Source organism: Bubalus bubalis, chromosome 8 (genome assembly GCF_019923935.1).
Source record: "Bubalus bubalis isolate 160015118507 breed Murrah chromosome 8, NDDB_SH_1, whole genome shotgun sequence".
NCBI lineage: Eukaryota > Metazoa > Chordata > Mammalia > Artiodactyla > Bovidae > Bubalus > Bubalus bubalis.
Window position 1 is genome coordinate 30,954,646 of NC_059164.1, and position 19,147 is coordinate 30,973,792.

The following is a 19,147-nucleotide window of genomic DNA, read 5'->3' on the forward strand; positions in this document are numbered from 1 at the left end:
CTAGGAACCATACTGTCCAACAAGGGGCTTCCCAGGTGGCACTAGCAGTAAAGAACCCACCTACCAAAGATGGGGACATAAGAGATGAGGTTTGATCCCTGGGTCAGGAAGATCCCCTGGAGGAGGGCATGGCCACCCACTCCAGTATTCTTGCCTGGAGAATCCCATGGACACAGGAGCCTGGTGGGATACAGTCCATGGGGTGGCAAAGAGTCAGACAGGACTGAAGCGACTCAGTAAGCATGCACATATTGTCCAATGTGGGGCTACTGAGCACTTGAAATGTGGCTGGTTCCAAATGAGATGTTCTATGAGGACAAAATACACATCAGACTGTGAAGACTTAATTCTGCATCCCATCACCCCAAAAGTAAAGTATGTCTTTAATAATTTATAATATTGGCTACATGTTGAGATGGTAAGATTGTGGATTAGGTCAAATAATGTGATTAAAATTGATCCAACCTGTTTCCTTTTACTTTCTTAATACAGATTCCAGAAAACTTAAAAATATGTATGTAGTTTGCATTTGTGGCTGGCATTAAATCTCTATTGCACAGTGCCACTCTAGAGCAATGATTTTCTAAAAGAGCAGCAGCAGCACCAGGGAACTTGTTAGAAATGCAAATCCTGGGGTCCCTCCCCAGACCTACTGGGTCAGAAACTCTGTAGGATCCAGGAGTCTGTGTTTAACAAACTCGAGAGGTAATCCTTATTCACATGGAAGTTGGAATGCCATTGCTACAGAAGGTAAGCTCTAAGGGATGGAAAGTAAGACCTGGAGCATAATAGGATCTTCACAAATTTTGTTTAATTTCTATAGTCCCTTTTAAGCTCAAAATTCTTCTGTAAGTCTGTCAGTCAGACAGAAAGTAAATAATAATATTTGTTCTCAACTGTGGAGGAACAGCTTGCTAGTAATTTCAAATGTTGCCACTGCTGGCCTGGAAAAATTACAAGTCATTATATCAGGACATCTTAGAAAATTCTCAACATAAATGTAATGAATACAGTAAACATCCCAGAAGCAAGAGACAGACATGAAATCAACATAGAGAAAAATAAGACCATGCTGACTAAATTATAATATAAAACATGTCTGGGTGCCACATGCAAGGGACTGGTCAAGGTACCCCGCAGGGGAGTAATCCTGGCTTTTAACACCCACCTCCCCTCATGCCTGTGCCCTGGTGGACAAAGCCTCAGTCCCTCCTGTGCAGCTACCAGAAGGTCTTCATCAGCTGTGGTCTCTGACCTGTAGTCCTTGCATATTTCACCTTGACACCTTCTGTATCCTGAAATTCATATATTACCTTTCTTGTGTAACATGTGCCACTATGAAGAGTCATTAGTTCAGAACACCACCACAAAAATATTCCAGGCACATGGCAAAGCAGAGCTTATTGAAGTATGGGTGATGACTAGCATGGAGCAGAAGGTAAATTGTTTTAGCAAGACCTGCTTTCCACACCTGCTAAGTGAAAAATGTTCAGCCCTCAGTCTCTCAGAAACTGATACTATATTTAACACATTTAGTGGTTTTAAAAGTATCATCCCTGTACTTATTAAACAAGATCATTGCAAAAAGAAAAAAACAAAAAAAAAACTAAAAAAAAAAAAGAATGCAGAAGTTCTCTTCTCTGATTCAATTCTATCCCCAGTCTTATTTTGGATTTTAAAATACTGATATTGATACACATTTGTTGCTCATTTGTGTCTGACTCTCTGTGACCCCATGAACTGTAGCCCGCCAGGCTCCTCTGTCCATGGGATTCTCCAAGCAAAAATACTGGAGTGGGTAGCGAGTCCCTTCTCCAAGGGATGGTCCCGACCCAGGGATCGAACCCGAGTCTCCTGCATCACAGAAGGATTCTTTACCACTGAGCCACCTGGGAAGCCCCATTAATATACATACTAGTAGATATATTTTTTAAAATGAGATCATATGTTCATATGATTTTGCAACTTAGGTCTTTCACTGTCAGTATGTCATGGACAACCTTCAATGTCCTATATGTAGAATAACCTTTTATAATTTAATAGTTGCGTAGTATTCCATCTATTGTATGAACAGTTTCTTTAATCATAGTATACTTCAACAACAGTGCTTGAAATATAGAAAGCTGTCAAGTACTTGTTATTATTATTTATAAACATACAAATATTTTCATATGGCTCAGGCAGTAAAGAATCCACCTGCAATGCAAGAAACCCGGGTTCGATCCCTGGGTCAGGAAGATTCCCTGGAAAAGGGAATGGCAACCCACTCCAGTATTCTTGCCTGGAGAATTCCATGGACAGAGGAGCCTGGCGGGCTATAGTCCATGGGGTCACAAAGAGTTGGACAAGACTGTGTGACGGACAATTTCACTTCCTAAAACTATTTGTGTACTCTTATTTTAATGTTAAAATTTCTAGAACTATGTGTATTTGAAATAATAAACTACAGCTTTCAATTATCAAGTAAACATTTTAATTTTATTCTGTTTTCTTTGGGTTAATGTTGATGCTCTCCTTCTAGCCTCCAGAAATTAAATGTATAGTTATGTTTATATTTTATCCTGTTTTCTGAAAAATTATTTTAAAGCTATCTAAGAGAAGTATGTTAGTGTAGTTTGTCTATCAGCTTATTTGCTGCTGCTGCTGCTGCTGCTAAGTCACTTCAGTCAGCTTATTTAAATAGGTCTTAATTTCAGTTTTCAGTTCCTTTTGATTCAAGAATTATTTAGAATAATGTTTTTACATTTCCAAACATAAACAGTTGTGTTGTTAGTGCTGAATTTGAGTTTTATTGCACTGTGTTTGGGAATATGGTATGCGTGCTTTCTATTTCTCCTACCACGTGTGTCCTCAGTGTGCTGATAAGATAACACAATCCATTAATCAGAAAACATGATGTAGTACAGGACGGCTGCTGTTTATAACAAGTTTGACATCTGGAAGAACCTCTGCGCATACAGGAAATGAACGGTTGCTTGCTCCATGCTGGAATGCACACCTACTTAGCATGGTGAGCTGCTCAGCTAGAATCACAATCTCATGTTTACTGTTAATATTTGCAAACTGTGATACCAGCAAACTGCAAGGTCAATATCAGAGATGACAGCTACGACTGAAAAATTCCCACTGAATAGACTAAAGGGCAAATGAGAATATCTGATGGTTTGGGGGGCCAGTTTTGATCAACCAATTTGTTACTTTTAACTAGTAATAATATTCTCAACAGATGACCCTGCCTTATACTCTAGAACTTGATGCCAATAGACACATAGGGTATTTAAATTTTAATTAAAATTAAATACAATTCAAAACGTAGTTCCTCAGTTACACCAAGCATTGTGTTCAATAGTTCAATAGCCATATGTGGCCAGTAGCTGTTTTATTGGATGATGCAGAAATAACACGCTTCCATCAATGCAAAATCTTCTGTTAGCACAGCTTTAGAGGTAGAAAAAGATAGTGTGATGGTCTCTTTTGCTTTGTTTTTATTTTAATTAACTAATTTATTTTAATTGGAGGCTAATTACTTTACAATACTGTGGTGGTTTTTGCCATATATTGACATGAATCAGCCACAGGTGAACCTGTGTCCCCCGTCCCAAACCCTCCTCCCACCTCCCTCCCCATCCCATCCCTCTGGGTTGTCCCAGTGCGCCAGCTTTGAGTGCCCTGTTTCATGCATCGAACTCGGACTGGTCATGTAGTTCACATTTGGTAATATACATGTTTCAGTGCTGTTCTCTCAAATCATCCCACCCTCCCCTTCTCCCACAGAGTCCAAAAGTCTGTTCTTTACATCTGTGTCTCTTTTGCTGTCCTGCTTATAGGGTTGTTGTTACCATCTTTCTAAATTCCATACATATGTGTTAATATACTGTATTGGTGTTTTTCTTTCTGATTTACTTCACTCTGTATAACAGGCTCCAGTTTCATGTGATGGTCTTTTGATGCGTCCACTTGGCTAGGCTGCAGCCCTCAGCTGTTTAAACACTAATCTAGGTATTGCTGTAAAGGTATTTAGTAAATACACTCAACATCCATAATCAGTTGACTTTTAGTGAGGGAAGTTATCCCAGATATTTTGGGTCGGCCTGATTCTAATCAATGGGAAGGTCCTAAGAACAGACCTGATGCTTTCCTGATTAGGAAGAAATTCAGCCATTGTGCCCTTCCTCACAGTCTGCCCTACAGATTTTGGAGCTATCCTACAATCATACACGTCAATTCCTTGCAATCCATTAGTATCTCTCTATATATACCCACCTTCTACTGGGTCTATGTCTCTAGTTGAACCCTAACTCATACAAACAGAACTCTCTTATCAACACAATCTCCAAACTGTAAACAGACGTGCCCCATATTTATCTTCATGTACTCTCCTGTCTCACAAAAGAGGAAATGTCTTTTCTCCTTTAAAAAGTCAGTTTCTCCATAGCACTCTGGCTCCCATCTCCTTTTGCTTCCTCAAAGGCCTTGCTCCATTAGTTATCTCTTCCCTCTTCTGTATCTTCACTATTTCCTTTTCTACCAGATTCCCCCCATCAGGCTCTAGTATGAGTTGAAAGCTTGCATACAGGTAGGTGGTTTATCTAGAAGTGATCTCAGGGTTGGGGACAGAGGGGCAAAACATGGGAAGAAGGAAAGGTAATACATAGATGCCTGCTTTCTTTAAACCACTTTTAAAGGTACCTGACATTCAGCCTCATGGGTCCTTTTCGATAGACTTATGAAATATGTCTCAAAGTCATCCACCCAAGGGAAAAAAGGGAATAAAGGCATCAGCTCCCATTACTCGCTGGTCAATCCTGGCATATTATCTCCAGTGGATTCTGGGTTACATAGGCATGAAAACCAAAAAGTTTCCCTCCGGAGTTCCCAGCCACAAAGTAAAGAAGCCCCAGAGTAGGAGGGGCCCAAGGCAAGGCACTATCAAGTAAAACCAATGGGAAGCAGACTGACTCTGCTTAGAGCTTACCAAGGCAGTGGCTGGGGTGAAAAATGGAGCCAAGATTTGCAGTGACATAAAAGACGTGCCCAATACAGTTCCCTTCTGTATTATTTAATCTCCTCATGTCCCCTCATAGTCACACTTCTTGGAAGATTTCTGTCCATATGGTATCCACTCTCTCACTTCCTGCTGCTGCTGTTGCTTCAGTTGTGTCCGACTCTGTGTGACCCCATAGATGGCATCCCACTAGGCTCCCCCGTCCCTGGGATTCTCCAGGCAAGAACACTGGAGTGGGTTGCTATTTCTTTCTCCAATGCATGAAAGTGAAAAGTGAAAGTGAAGTCACTCAGTCGTGTCTGACTCTTAGCGACCTCATGGACCGCAGCCTACTAGGCTCATCCATCCATGGGATTTTCCAGGCAAGAGTACTGGAGTGGGTGCCATTGCCTTCTGCACTCTCACTTCCTACTCACAATTAATTCTACTGTAAACTGGCTTTGTTCACTCCTTTACCTCCCACACTGTTCTTCTCAAGGTCCTTAATGAACTCCATGTTGCCAAATCCAATGGAGATTTTTCAGTCTTATTTTACTCAATATCTCAGTATCATTTGACACAGTTAGCAACCACTTTCTTTGCAAAACATTCTCCTCTCTCTCTCCTGTTTTTTTAACCAAAGAGCATCCTTTTATTACATTATGTTTATGGGAACTGCATGGAGACACAAATTTCAGGAAGTTTCCAGTTCAAAAACCTCAGGATTTCACCCAATATAACAAATATATGTGGTGGTGGTGGTACAGTTGCTAAGCCATGTCCAACCTTTGCAATCCCATGGACTCTAGTCTGCCAGGCTCCTCTGTCCATTGGAATTCCCAGGCAAGCATACTGGAGTGGGTTGCCATTTCCTTCTCCAACATTCTCTCTTGATTTTAATGCCACCACTCTTCTAGGATTTTCCTCCTAGGCTCTCCTTCTTTTTCCAAGCTTCTCCCTTCCCTAACACTGGATGTCCTCAGGGCTTCACCCTGGGGCTTCTTCTATTCTCACTAGATACTCTCCTTCTTGGTTGCCTCATAAATTCTAATAAATTTAAATATATTTTCTGTTCTTTATACTCCCAGATTGATTGCTCTTTCAATTGTAGACGCATATAACCAACTCATACACAACTACTCAGAGATCTTACATGTCCAACATAGAACTCCTGATCTTTTCTTGAAAATGTGATTTCCTGCCAACCTGTGCTACTCAGTAATAGCACCAACATTTATCTACTCTAACACCAAGTTCTATTTATTCTACCATTAAAATAGCTCTCAAATCCACTCACTTCTCCCCATCTTCACTACCACTTCCTTGTCCCAGCCACTTCTCATCTGAACTCGGACAAATCCTCCTAATGGTTTTTCTAGCACCCATTCTTGTTCTGATCCCAACCCTTTCTCCTGATAGTAGCCAAAGACATTGTTTTATAATGTTAGTCAAATAATTTTACTTCCCAGTACAAAACCCTCAACAGATATTAGGTTGTCAGTGGGCTAAAATCTAAGATTAGAAACAAGACCTACAGAGCATATAATGCCCTGGCCTCCACGTGTTTCTCCGGCCCCATTTTGTACCCCAGTCTCTTTGCTCATATGTGCACCCATACCAATGTTCTTTCATTTTCTCATAGAAACTAGGCCCTTTTTCTCTTTGGGTCTGTTGCACATGCTATTCCTGTGGACTGAAATGCTCTTCTCCCAGTCTCTGAAGAAATACCATTCTTTGGGTCTCAACTCAAATATCTCTTTGTTAAAAAGCCTGCCATGGTCTACCTCTTTATAGTTCAGCACCATGCATTTTTTTCTTCAAGGAACTCATCACAGTTTATACCCATATCTTTATTTATGTGACCATTTGTTCTTGTCTCCTCCCCCTTCCACTGGGACAGGAGCAACATCTAAGCACTTCTTTACAGTATACTTGGTGCCTTGCACAGTGGTTGAGACTCTAAAAACATTAACTGAATAAGTGAAGGAAAGGAAAGGGAGAAGAAAGAAGAAAGTATTTATTAAAATCTTGTAGGGAAATTACATTTTATTGTGAGTCTGAAATACTCTAGCTTCAGCCACATCTTCCCCATTGAGATAACTGTGTACTGAATACAGCCCTTGTGGTGTGGACATCTAGTCTGTTTCTTTAAGCCTCTCCGTCCACATTCTACCTTCCCATTCTCCAGCAATGGATACTCAGATGACCTCCAAGTTTCCTATCATCATTAACTATTGTCAGCATTTAAAATGATAGTTTTGAAATGTCTCAATATGTTCCTAATAAACTTGAGTTTGAGTGAGTCATAAGCTACCAGAAAGTTTTGAAGGATATCTTTCATAATAACTTAAGTACCTAAATTCAGTATTTCCTGCAAGCTCCAAAATACAGTATTTACAGGCCTTTAGAGAAAATACATGCATTTTTTAAAAGATACATGATTTCCAATATGGTATATGACAAAAGAAATTGATTAAATATGTAAGCTGAGTTAGCAACTTGACCAACTGAAGAAAATGCTTAACCAGGGTGGCCCCTTCCCATTGGATAACCAACACTCCTTAAGAAGACAGTATACCAAACACTTACCTAATTTCTCAAGTCATAAACCTAGGAGTTATCCTTGATTCATACATGATATTTTTATTTCATCATCTGGGGCAAATCCTAGTCACTTAACATTTCTGTCTTGACGTTATTATGACTTTCTTCACACAACCTCTGAACTATAATGACTGACAGGTTCAAAATGAAAACAGCCATAAAATTATCAGAGAATTTTGGTTTTCTGCCAATTCTATGGATGTGCAGATATTTCACGATAGTTATTTCCAGATATCACTCATTGTGTTCCTCACTTTGCCCATATCCTCTCAAATCCCTTCGAATTCATTCTCCACACAGCAGCTAGGATGATCACTTTAAAACTTGAATTTAATTCTGTTACACTGCTTAAAAAAACCTGCATCAGCTTCTCAATCAAAATCTGTAACCTGAGAGCTCGATCCCCGAGCACTGGCCCTGCCTGCTCTGTGTCTCATCTACCTCCTCCCTTGCTCTTCATCCACCTCTGTTCTCCCACTGCACACTAGATTCCCAGTTCCTCAAATGCACCAGAGCCACTCACCCCCTGCTCTCTCTGCCTGGAAGGCTCTTCTCAATTTCTCCTCTCGGACACCCCCACTCCTACCCCACCCCCACTCCTGATCTCAGAGCAAGCATCAGTTCCTCAGGGAAAGACTCCCCTGGCCTCCCATTAACTGTGCTCAAATACCATTGTACCTCTGCTTTGGAGTACTTAAAACAGTTGCAAATTATATACAGCTCTGTGAGGTTCTTTAACTAGCTCCTGATCGTCCCTGTTAGACCAGAGGATTCAAGATCTGGGACTTGTCTAATTACCACCAGAGAGTCAGTGCTCAGAAAATAGTTTAAATGGATAAATATATGAATCATTAGGTAATTCATATTTTAAAGTGTTCTATTTACTGTGACCAAGAGCCCAATTCCAGTTGAAAAATGTGAATTATTTGTATTTATCCCCCAAGCTTTATGTTTTCTTATTTACTGGGCTCTTTTACTTCTTATGCACAGATTTGGGTTTGTATAACTGTTACTGGACATGTAGTGTGGACGCAGATACAGAGGGATTGGTGATAACAGCCAGCCTGGAGGGCCTGGTGAGAGTGAATCCCAGTGGACATTAGATAGAGAGAAGATGAGGATTTCAGTCATTTTAATGGTTCAGTCAAGTGGGTCTATCTTCCAAAAGTCAGAAAAACCAGAGCTGGATTGATATTTAAGGGTACAGCCATTTGGGTTCCTGCCTAGTTCAAGGAGAAGGCAATGGCACCCGACTCCAGTACTCTGGCCTGGAAAATCCCATGGATGGAGAAGCCTGGTAGGTTGCAGTCCATGGGGTCGCTGAGGGTCAGACACGACTGAGCAACTTCACTTTCACTTTTCACTTTTATGCATTGGAGAAGGAAATGGCAACCCACTCCAGCATTCTTGCCTGGAGAATCCCAGGGACGGGGGAGCCTGGTGGGCTGCCGTCTATGGGGTCGCACAGAGTCGGACACGACTGAAGTGACTTAGCAGTAGCAGCTAGTTTATGAACACTGGAAATGGCGCAACAGATGTGGCAAACCAAAACTCATCCTCATCTGCATATGGTAACACTGACCTCAATCTAGAGCCGAAGCATCCACTGTGAGATCGAGTTAGTCAAATTCTCTCTCTCAGGGATTTGAAAGCAAGGAATAGAAAAATCAAAGAAACTTGGAATTACCAGTATTAAGTTCATGAATTAGCAGTGGACCCAAAGGCCATTTATTTTCATGATCGTTCAACTGTTGACTTTGTGAGATGTCTCTGTAACCTTCTAATAAAATTTCCCTCCTTTTTTGTAGCCAGTCAAAGCTGGTTTCTGTTATTAGCAACTCCAAGAGCCCCATAACTACAAATATAGACAAGATACCTCTGTGCAGATCATAGCTGAAACTACAAATGTGGGGAGATCATTGTACAAATTATAAGAGGGAGAGAGGGAGACTGAGGGTGAGAGAGTGAGACTGAAAGAAAGAAATAGGGAGAAAGTACAAGTAAGAAGGAGAGTAGGGCCAAGGGCAAGACAAGAGCCAAAGTGGAAGCGTGAAAAGTGTGAAGAGCAAGTGAGAGTGAGACAGAGACAGAAACATGAGAGGATGAGGGGGGAATAGTGGAAGATTACAGTAAGAGAAACGTACAGGACTTGGAGATCCCAGTAAGAAGGGTGTAGACTGAAAAGTTTTCTTGGGGCTAAAGTCACATAAAGGCCCTAACTTAGGAAATGAGCCAGGAAGGATAGATAGATAGGTAGATAGACAGATTGATGATAGATAGACAGATAAAACATTTAGTATGGAAAAACATCAATTTAAAAATGGAGGCATACTAAGTGAAGTAAGCCAAATAATATATGATATCACTTATATGTGGAATCTCAAAAAATGATACTAATGATCTTATTTATAAAACAGAAATAGACCACAGACTTAGAAAGCAAAGTTATGGTTATTACCAAAGGGGAAGGGGAGAGGGATAAATTAGCAGGTTGGGATTAACATATACACACTGCTATATATAAAATATATAACCAACAAGGACCTATTCTATAGCACAGGGAACTATACTCAATATGTTATAATAACCTATAAGGGAAAAGAATCTGAAAAAGAATATATATATATGTGTATATATATATATAACTGAATATAAGCTTCCAATAAATTTAGTTCAGTTATAATGCATATATATATACACACACATATATATGAATAACTTTGCTGTATACCTGTAACTAACACAACATTGTAAATAATTATACCTTAATTTTTTTTTTAAATGGGGGAAAAAAATCAGCCTGCAGTAATTCTGACAGAGTGATCCACCATACCCAAGGAACTATGAATGGGAAAATATTCGCACTCATAAATGTGACCATAGATCAGAATAAATTTGTTTGAAGGCTAGGATGACAGAGGCTTCATAAATCCTGAGAAACATGGTGCAGACACACAAGTGCTCGCTTGCTCCTTTTCAGACAAAGATGATGTCTAGACTAATTATTTCCTCACTTGAAAATCCACTGGCTTTACAGGAAGAGATAGCTCTGGTCAAGTTTATAAAGTAGATTTTTGGGGCCACTTTTGACCTTCCAAGGAGAGTGAAAAAGCTGGCTTAAAATTCAACATTCAAAAAATGAAGATCATGGCATCCAGTCCCATTACTTCATGGCAAATAGATGGGGAAACAATAGAAACAGTTACAGACTTTATTTTCTTGGGCTCCAAAATCACTGCAGATGGTGACTGCAGCCATGAAATAAAAAGACGCTTGCTCCTTGGAAGAAAAGCTATGATCAACCTAGACAGCATATTAAAAAGCAGAGACATTACTTTGCTAACAAAGGTCCGTCTAATCAAAGCTATGGTTTTTCCAGTGTTCATGCATGGACCTGAGAGTTGGACCATAAAGAAAGCTGAGCACTGAAGAACTGATACTTTTGAACTGTGGAGTTGGAGAAGACTCTTGAGAGTCCCTTGGACTACAAGGAGATCAAAGCAGTCAGTCCTGAATATTCACTGGAAGGATTGATGCTGAAGCTGAAGCTCCAATACTTTGACCACCTCATGTGAAGAGCTGACTCATTGGAAAAGACCCTGATGCTGGGAAAGATTGAAGGTGGGAGGAGAAGGGGATGACAGAGGATGAGATGGTTGGATGGCATGACCAACTAGATGGTCATGGGTTTGAGCAAGCTCCAGGAGTTGGTGATGGACAGGGAAGCCTGGTGTGCTGCAGTCCATGGGGTCACAAAGAGTCGACACAACTGAGTGACTAAACTGAAAGTAAGATTAAATTTTCATAATAGCTTTATGAAAAGAATAAAGTTTTATTATTTTTATTATTCATCATACATTATAGCATTTCACAGGTAGTATATAAAAAACCTTTTTGCTTACTTAGGCTGATTCAGTCAACAATGCCTTATAAGCCTGAGGTATGACTGGAACTGAGCAGGACAGTACTCACAGATGACAGGGGTCTCCTGTTCTGGGAGGCACTGCCTACCTGCCCTGCCTTTTCTTGCACCTGCTTTCATCACACTCTGAGTTTCTGCACTCTGGAGCTCTTCTGTCTCCCTTAGAAAATCTGTCACCTGCTCTCTCTGTCTGGCGTGCTGTATCCCAGACCCCCATCCCCTCCTTCCTTGGCTTCCCTTCTGACATGTTTTCATAGCGGAGGAGTTCCTTTCCTTCAGAGCATTCCCCTCAAGTTATGATACACGCTAGCTGGTAAGATTATCTGATTGATGCTGTCTCTAAAGCATCTAGACTGAAGGCTTTATGAGGGCAAGGACTGTGTGCTTTTTCACTAAATTTCATCCCCAGGGTCTAGCAAAAAGCCCGGCACATAGTAGGTGTTCAATAAACATTTGTTAGTGAATGGATAAAGCTAAGTGATTGCTGTTATCTTTTAACCTCAGTATGCCATTCCTAAAAGCACCAGACAGGCATTTATTCTGGCCAAGAACACTCAGGAGATTGGCATCCTTGTTGTGGTCACTGATTCTTCCCCTTCCTTCCTGCTGTATCCACTCAGGATCCTGAGAGAATGCTGATTCTCTACCATTTTTACATCTGCCCCCCCTCCCCTGCACTCCCTTCTCAAGGTCCCTGTCCCAGTAACACCATCACATGGATGACTGAAAAACCTGTTCACTTATTGTCTTTGTCCTCCCTTGAATCGCACACCTCCATGGAGTTATTCTGCTCAAACTCAGCCTGGGTTTCCAGTTTGAGATGGGGGTCCCACTGGTCCCTTTTGCAGCTTCTTCCAAGCATTGATCAAAACAGTGGCTCTCCACCTTATATATCTAGAATCACCCATGGAGCTCTGTATATTATACAGTTACAATCCAGACACAGGTGGATGGAACATAGCCTATCCTGTTTTTAGCCCAACTGACTTCATCTATCTGAATAAAAGGTACAGGAAGGTATTTCAAATCAGTCCCCTTGATAAGCCACAGATTCAGACAGCCAGTCACATACCCACAAGGAAGCACATCAGCCCCTCCCTGACTCACTGCTCTCGCTCTCTGCTGTTATTGTTCCTCAGTCTGTGTCAACATCTGGCAGACATGGAAAACCCCAAAAAAGAACTGGGCCAGAAGTAAAGCAGGAGGTGTGTTCTAAAGTTAGTATGTGGCTTCCTAAGAAAAGAGGTCCCCACAAGGAAAGCACTATGGTTGGACAATGATGAAAGACAGCACAGTGAGAGTGATGCTGGAAGAAGTTTTTAAAAATACATGTGGACCATGGGAATATGAGAGGGTCAGGCAAATAGAACTATAAGCAAAACCACATGATGAGAAAACCTGGACTTTGGAGATTGGACTGGGAGATGGGAATGTTTACAACAGTGCCACAGAGGAGGATTTGAGAAAAGTAACCACCGATCATCCATATTACCCAAGAGTGGGGCCAATGAGGGGCTTCCCTGGTGGCTGAGATGGTAAAGAATCCTCCTGCAATGTGGGAGACCGGGTTCTCGATCTCTGGGTCAGTCAGTTTGACTGTATTTGAAATGGGAAAAGAGAAAGAAATCATGTAAACCAAAGCCACAGAGACAACAAAACAGAGGTCTGACCAAAAACTAATATGGGAAAAAGGGCAAGGGAGAATCATTTTGGAAATATAGAAGAAAAGCAAGCCTCTCCAAAAAATGATCTCCTGAAAAATACAAAAGAAAATTTTAGAAAACTATTTTATAAGATGTAAAATGACTTACCTCCATAGTGAAAGAGGGGAAAGCTATAAGAAGATCATCTGGCATAAACAGACTACAGAATAAGTAAAAAGGATGATGAGAGGTAAGAAAGGATCGCCAAAAAAAAAAAAAAAAAAAATCTGAAAATGTAAAAGCAAAATTCTAATCTTCATTGATGGCAATAAGGAACAAGATGGACACAGTTGGAAACTGGGTCAGCAAGCTTGAGCATTTTTCACACAAAGCAGAAAAAGTTTGCTGATGCCCAAACCCCATTCCTGAAAATTAGAGTTTAACTGACCCAGAGTGGAGCCCAAGCATATTTTTTATTGTTTATATTTTATTTCATTTTTAATCCTGATATCCAGGCCACATCACAGACCAATTAAATCAGAATTGCTGGGAATGAGACCCAGGGATCAGTATTTTTAAAGCTCCCAGGAAATGACAATGTGCACTCAAAATTGAGAATGACAGCTCTGGAGTCATTAAAAAAATCTGCAGTCATACAAAAATCTGTAGCCTGAGGATTTCAAAGTTATTTTTCTTCCATGAAGACAATAAGAGACATAGTCAGGCATGCAACTTCTTACAAAAATACCAATATCTTCTAGAAGAAATACTGTAAGGCATCCTCAACTGACCAAAACACGAAGCAAAAAAAGGAACTAAAAACTAGTAAAGTCATGGAATAAAAGGTAAGGATCCAGCTTACAATATCAATATTGTTTCTGAAAAAGAATAATAAAATTTAAAAGCATAATTAAAAAATAAGTGCCCATTTTATATTATTAATGACTGAAAAGTGAGGGTAGAGTAAAAACTGTATTATACACATACATGAATAAACATATATACATGTACACATATATATGTGTATTTGTGCATGGGGAAACAGTGGAAACAGTGTCAGACTTTATTTTTCTGGGCTCCAAAATCACTACAGATGGTGACTGCAGCCATGAAATTAAAAGACGCTTACTCCTTGGAAGGAAAGTTATGACCAACCTAGATAGTATATTCAAAAGCAGAGACATTACTTTGCCAACAAAGGTTCGTCTAGTCAAGGCTATGGTTTTTCCTGTGGTCATGTATGGATGTGAGAGTTGGACTGTGAAGAAGGCTGAGCGCCGAAGAATTGATGCTTTTGAACTGTGGTGTTGGAGAAGACTCTTGAGAGTCCCCTGGACTGCAAGGAGATCCAACCAGTCCATTCTGAAGGAGATCAGCCCTGGGATTTCTTTGGAAGGAATGATGCTAAAGCTGAAACTCCAGTACTTTGGCCACCTCATGCGAAGAGTTGACTCATTGGAAAAGACTGTGATGCTGGGAGGGATTGGGGGCAGGAGGAGAAGGGGATGACAGAGGATGAGATGGCTGGATGGCATCACTGATTTGATGGATGTGAGTCTGAGTGAACTCCGGGAGTTGGTGATGGACAGGGAGGCCTGACGTGTGTGATTCATGGGGTCGCAAAGAGTCGGACATGACTAAGCGACTGATCTGATCTGATCTGATGTATATACATGAAAAAGACAATTTAAGCAAAATAAAATTATTAAGGCATTTATAAAATTTCTTGAAGTCCCACAATTCTGAGTCAATTTTGTAACCAGCTACCTGGTTGTACTACTAGAAATAACAGTGTGATAAGTATGTTTCCCTCTGTGAAACAGAGTACGTGTTTTTAAAATATTTTGAGTCACATTTAATCCTGTTTAAAAACCCAGCACAAAAAGAGGAGAGGACTCCCTTCCTACCTTTGCATAAAGTCTGTTTTGATCACTGCTAGCTATGGTTGTTGCTGCAAATATACATGGTCTGTTCAAGAGCCACCATTCATTCTGACTACTTTCCTCCTCACCTCAAGTGTAGCCATGCTACATATTTACTCATGTCCTCTGAAATTAAGAGCTTAAATCTGGGTAACCAATGTAACTTTCTACTTCCTGGAATCCAGCTACTATAGGCAGGTTCTGGCCCTTTTCAGTTCTTGAAGTTGTAACCATATTGATTGGCCTTTATCCTCAAAACATAAGGATAAGGGGACTTCTGTCCGTAAGTTAAACGTAGTAGGTCATGGGATATAATGACATATAATTCCCATTGAAACAACTAGAAAGAGCCAGCTAGATAATAAAAGTTACATTTTTAAGGGCCTCAGGGAATAAGTTTGGAGAAGGAAATGGCAACCCACTCCGGTGTTCTTGCCTGGAGAATCCCAGGGATGGCGGAGACTGGTGAGCTGCCGTCTATGGGGTCGCACAGAGTCGGACACGACTGAAGCGACTTAGCAGCAGCAGCAGGGAATAAGTTAGCAATGAGGGCTACATGAACTACATTTGTTTTCTTCTTTGGGGATAGCCAACAATTCTGGGCATGGACTGAGAATTAAACTTGACTTGTAAAGAATTTTCTTGAGAAAAGAGAAACCGGAGAGGTTTTTGGTAATCTCATGGGGCTGGCAAGAGAAACTAAAAACTTGAGAAGTGCAAAACACAACTGGTTTTCCCCATAGGACATCTTCGGAGTTCAGGGACTATGCAAAGACGGCTGGGAGGTTTGGCAGAATAATTCCAAAAGGCATAATACAATCTCCTCTAGATTCTTGGTTCTAAGAGGAAAAAGTCCAACCAGAGAAAGAGGTCCTCCCATTCAAACACATAACCAGGTACCCCTTGGGACATCTTTTAGGTTTCAAAGTTGAGACAGGGCAAGGAGAGAAAAGTAAAGAGCTAAGTTTAAAACTGCAAAGTACAGCACTAAATTTCTCACTCTCAGGACTGAGAAGACAGAGATCCTGTAGGCTCTAATCAAAAGCCCAGATGGACTATGTTTGACGAACAGGGAAAAATGAAATGTAGACCAAAGTCTTTCAAAAGTAACCCCTACCCCTCTCAAAGATAAATTCTTCATTCTATTGCCTAACAGGAAAAGTGTAAACCCTTTCCAGTGTGGGGCATCATCTAGAGCCTCTGCAGTGCTTTTTACAATGTCTGACAAAACATTACAAGACATGCAAAAAAATAGCAAAAGATGATTGATAATCATCATCAAGAAAAGATAAACAATAGAACCAGACCTACAGATAATTCAAATAGTGACGCTAACAGACAAGGATTCTAATTGATGAATATATTACAGGAAATACAAGAAAACTGAGAAAATGGATGAAAGGATAAGGAATATTAACAGAGATAGGGATTCCATGTAAAAAATAAAAATTAGATGGGCAAAATACTGAAGTTGAGAACACGTTTAGCAGCAGACTCAACAGAGAAGACAAGATTATTAGACTCTAAGATAGTACAATAGAAAATATGCAAATTCAAGCATGGGTACAAAGCATGTATAACAATAAAACAGAGCATTAGAGACACATGAAACAAAGTTAAAAGGGCTACCATATTTCAACAAAGCATTAGAAGATGAGGAGAAATAAAGTGAGGCAGAAATAATATTTGAAGAAGTAATGGCCAAGACTTTTCCAAAGTTGATAAGATATCGTCTCCCAGATCCAAGAGAAGCTCAGAAAATTCTAAGCAGGACTAAAACAAGCAAGTGAACAAACAAACCATACATAGGCATATTTTTGTCCGTGTCTAATAGTCAAGGACTGAGAGAAAATTTTAAAAGCAGCCAGGGGAAAAAATACATTAGCTTCAAATGAGCAACAATAGGCCTAATGGTTGACTTTTCAACATGTTATAGAAGCCAAAAGATAGTGCTCTCAAAGTGCACTTAATAAAAAGATAGCATTCTCAAAGTGCTAAAATAAAATGTTGTCAACCTAGAATTCCACATTCATTTGAAATATCATCAAAAATGAAAGCAAAATAAAGAAACTTTCAGAAAAATCAAAGTGAGAGACATGTTTACCAGCAGATCCATACTGCTGAAACAATGAGAAGTAATGATCATTTGAAAGCACAGGACTGAAAGAAGAAATGAAAAGCATCAGAAGGTGTAAACATGTGGGCAAACACGAAATACTTTTGACTGCTTCGTGTAACAATAATAATAATGTCTTGTGGGATTTATAACATGTAAATAAAATACATGACAATAATAGCTCAAAGGTTAGGATGGACTGTACTAAATCAAGGACGAAAAGGGAAAAATGAGAAGTAGACTAAAGTCTACTTCTCATTTTTAATTATTATGAGAGCATATTATAATCTCCAAAGAAATGTCAAAAGAAAACCACAATAATTTATGAATAGCCACCTATTAAATGAGTAGAGAAATGAAATCATAAAATACACTTGTTTAACCCAAAAGGAGGAATGAAGAACAAAGAAAAGATGAACAAAATAAATAATAAAACGGTAGGCTTAAACCCAACTATATCAATTATTCCATCTAATATAAATGAACTAAATAAGTTTTTAAAAATAGATTCTTAGTTTGAATAAATTAAAACCCCACAACTGTGTGTTGTCAAAAACAAAATCACTTTAAATACAGAGATACAGAAAGGCCTTAATGGAAGTCTTAACTTTTTTTTCAAAAAATCAAATCATGTAGAATATATTCTCTGATTACAAAGGAATTAAAATATAATTAATAACAGAAAATAATTAGAAAACCCCCCAAATATTTGAAAATTATGTAATGAACTTCTAAACAACTCAAAAATAAGAAATAAATTAGAAAATATTATGAACTGAATGATAATGAAAGTGATTTACTTAACAGTGATGCCATAAAGGAAACTTATAGGTCCAAATGCATAGTGCATATTGGGTGAAGGGAAGGGAGGTCAGGGAAGGAAAGAGAAGAAAAATATTGAAAAGCAACAAACTTAATTCTCACATCAGGCAAGTTAAATCCAAAGAAAATAGAAAAACAGGAAATATTATGAGTAGAAATCAATGAAATAGATTAAGAACATGTAACAGGTCTAGTCAAGGCTGTGGTTTTTCCAGTGGTCATGTATGGATGTGAGAGTTGGACTGTGAAGAAAGCTGAGCACCGAAGAATTGATGCTTTTGAACTATGGTGTTGGAGAAGACTCTTGAGAGTCCCTTGGACTGCAAGGAGGTCCAACCAGTCCATCCTAAAGGAGATAAGCCCTGGGTGTTCTTTGGAAGGAATGATGCTAAAGCTGAAACTCCAGTACTTTGGCCACCTCATGCGAAGAGTTGACTCATTGGAAAAGACTGTGATGCTGGGAGGGATTGGGGGCAGGAGGAGAAGGGGACGACAGAGGATGAGATGGCTGGATGGCATCACCGACTCGATGGACGTGAGTCTGGGTGAACTCCGGGAGTTGGTGATGGACAGGGAGGCCTGGCGTGCTGTGGTTCATGGGGTTGCAAAGAGTTGGACATGACTGAGCGACTAAACTGAACTGAACTGAAGTGAACAGGAAATAAACAAAGCCAAAATTTGGTTCTTGATGCAAGTGATAAACCCTTAACAAAATTGATCAAGAACAAAAGGGAAAACATAAATGACCAACACTAGAAATAAAAGCAATGGCACCCCACTCCAGTACTCTTGCCTGGAAAATCCCATGGACAGAGGAGCCTGGAAGGCTGCAGTCCATGGGGTCGCTGAGGGTCGGACACGACTAAGCGACTTCACTTTCACTTTTCACTTTCATGCATTGGAGAAGGAAATGGCAACCCACTCCAGTGTTCTTGCCCGGAGAATCCCAGGGACCGGGGAGCCTGGTGGGCTGCCGTCTCTGGGGTCTCACAGAGTTGGACACGACTGAAGTGACTTAGCAGAGAGAGGAATAAAAAGGAGACCATCACTACAGACATTTACTAGAGAAGAGAATAATGAACACCCTTATGTAACTTTATTTTTAAAATTTAGATGAAATGGATAAAATGTTTT

At 39.9% G+C, this 19,147-nt stretch overlaps 1 long non-coding RNA gene across 1 annotated transcript in view; it reads left to right on the forward strand.

Annotated features, from left to right (window-relative positions):
* Nucleotides 1-11,022, forward strand: part of LOC112586466 — a 26,010-nt gene extending 14,988 nt beyond the window's left edge. Inside the window, exons 2-3 of the long non-coding RNA XR_003110899.2 lie at nt 2,907-3,010; nt 10,968-11,022. This is a non-coding gene — a long non-coding RNA (uncharacterized LOC112586466). The remainder of the gene's footprint in view (nt 1-2,906; nt 3,011-10,967) is intronic.
* Nucleotides 11,023-19,147: the final 8,125 nt, after the last annotated feature.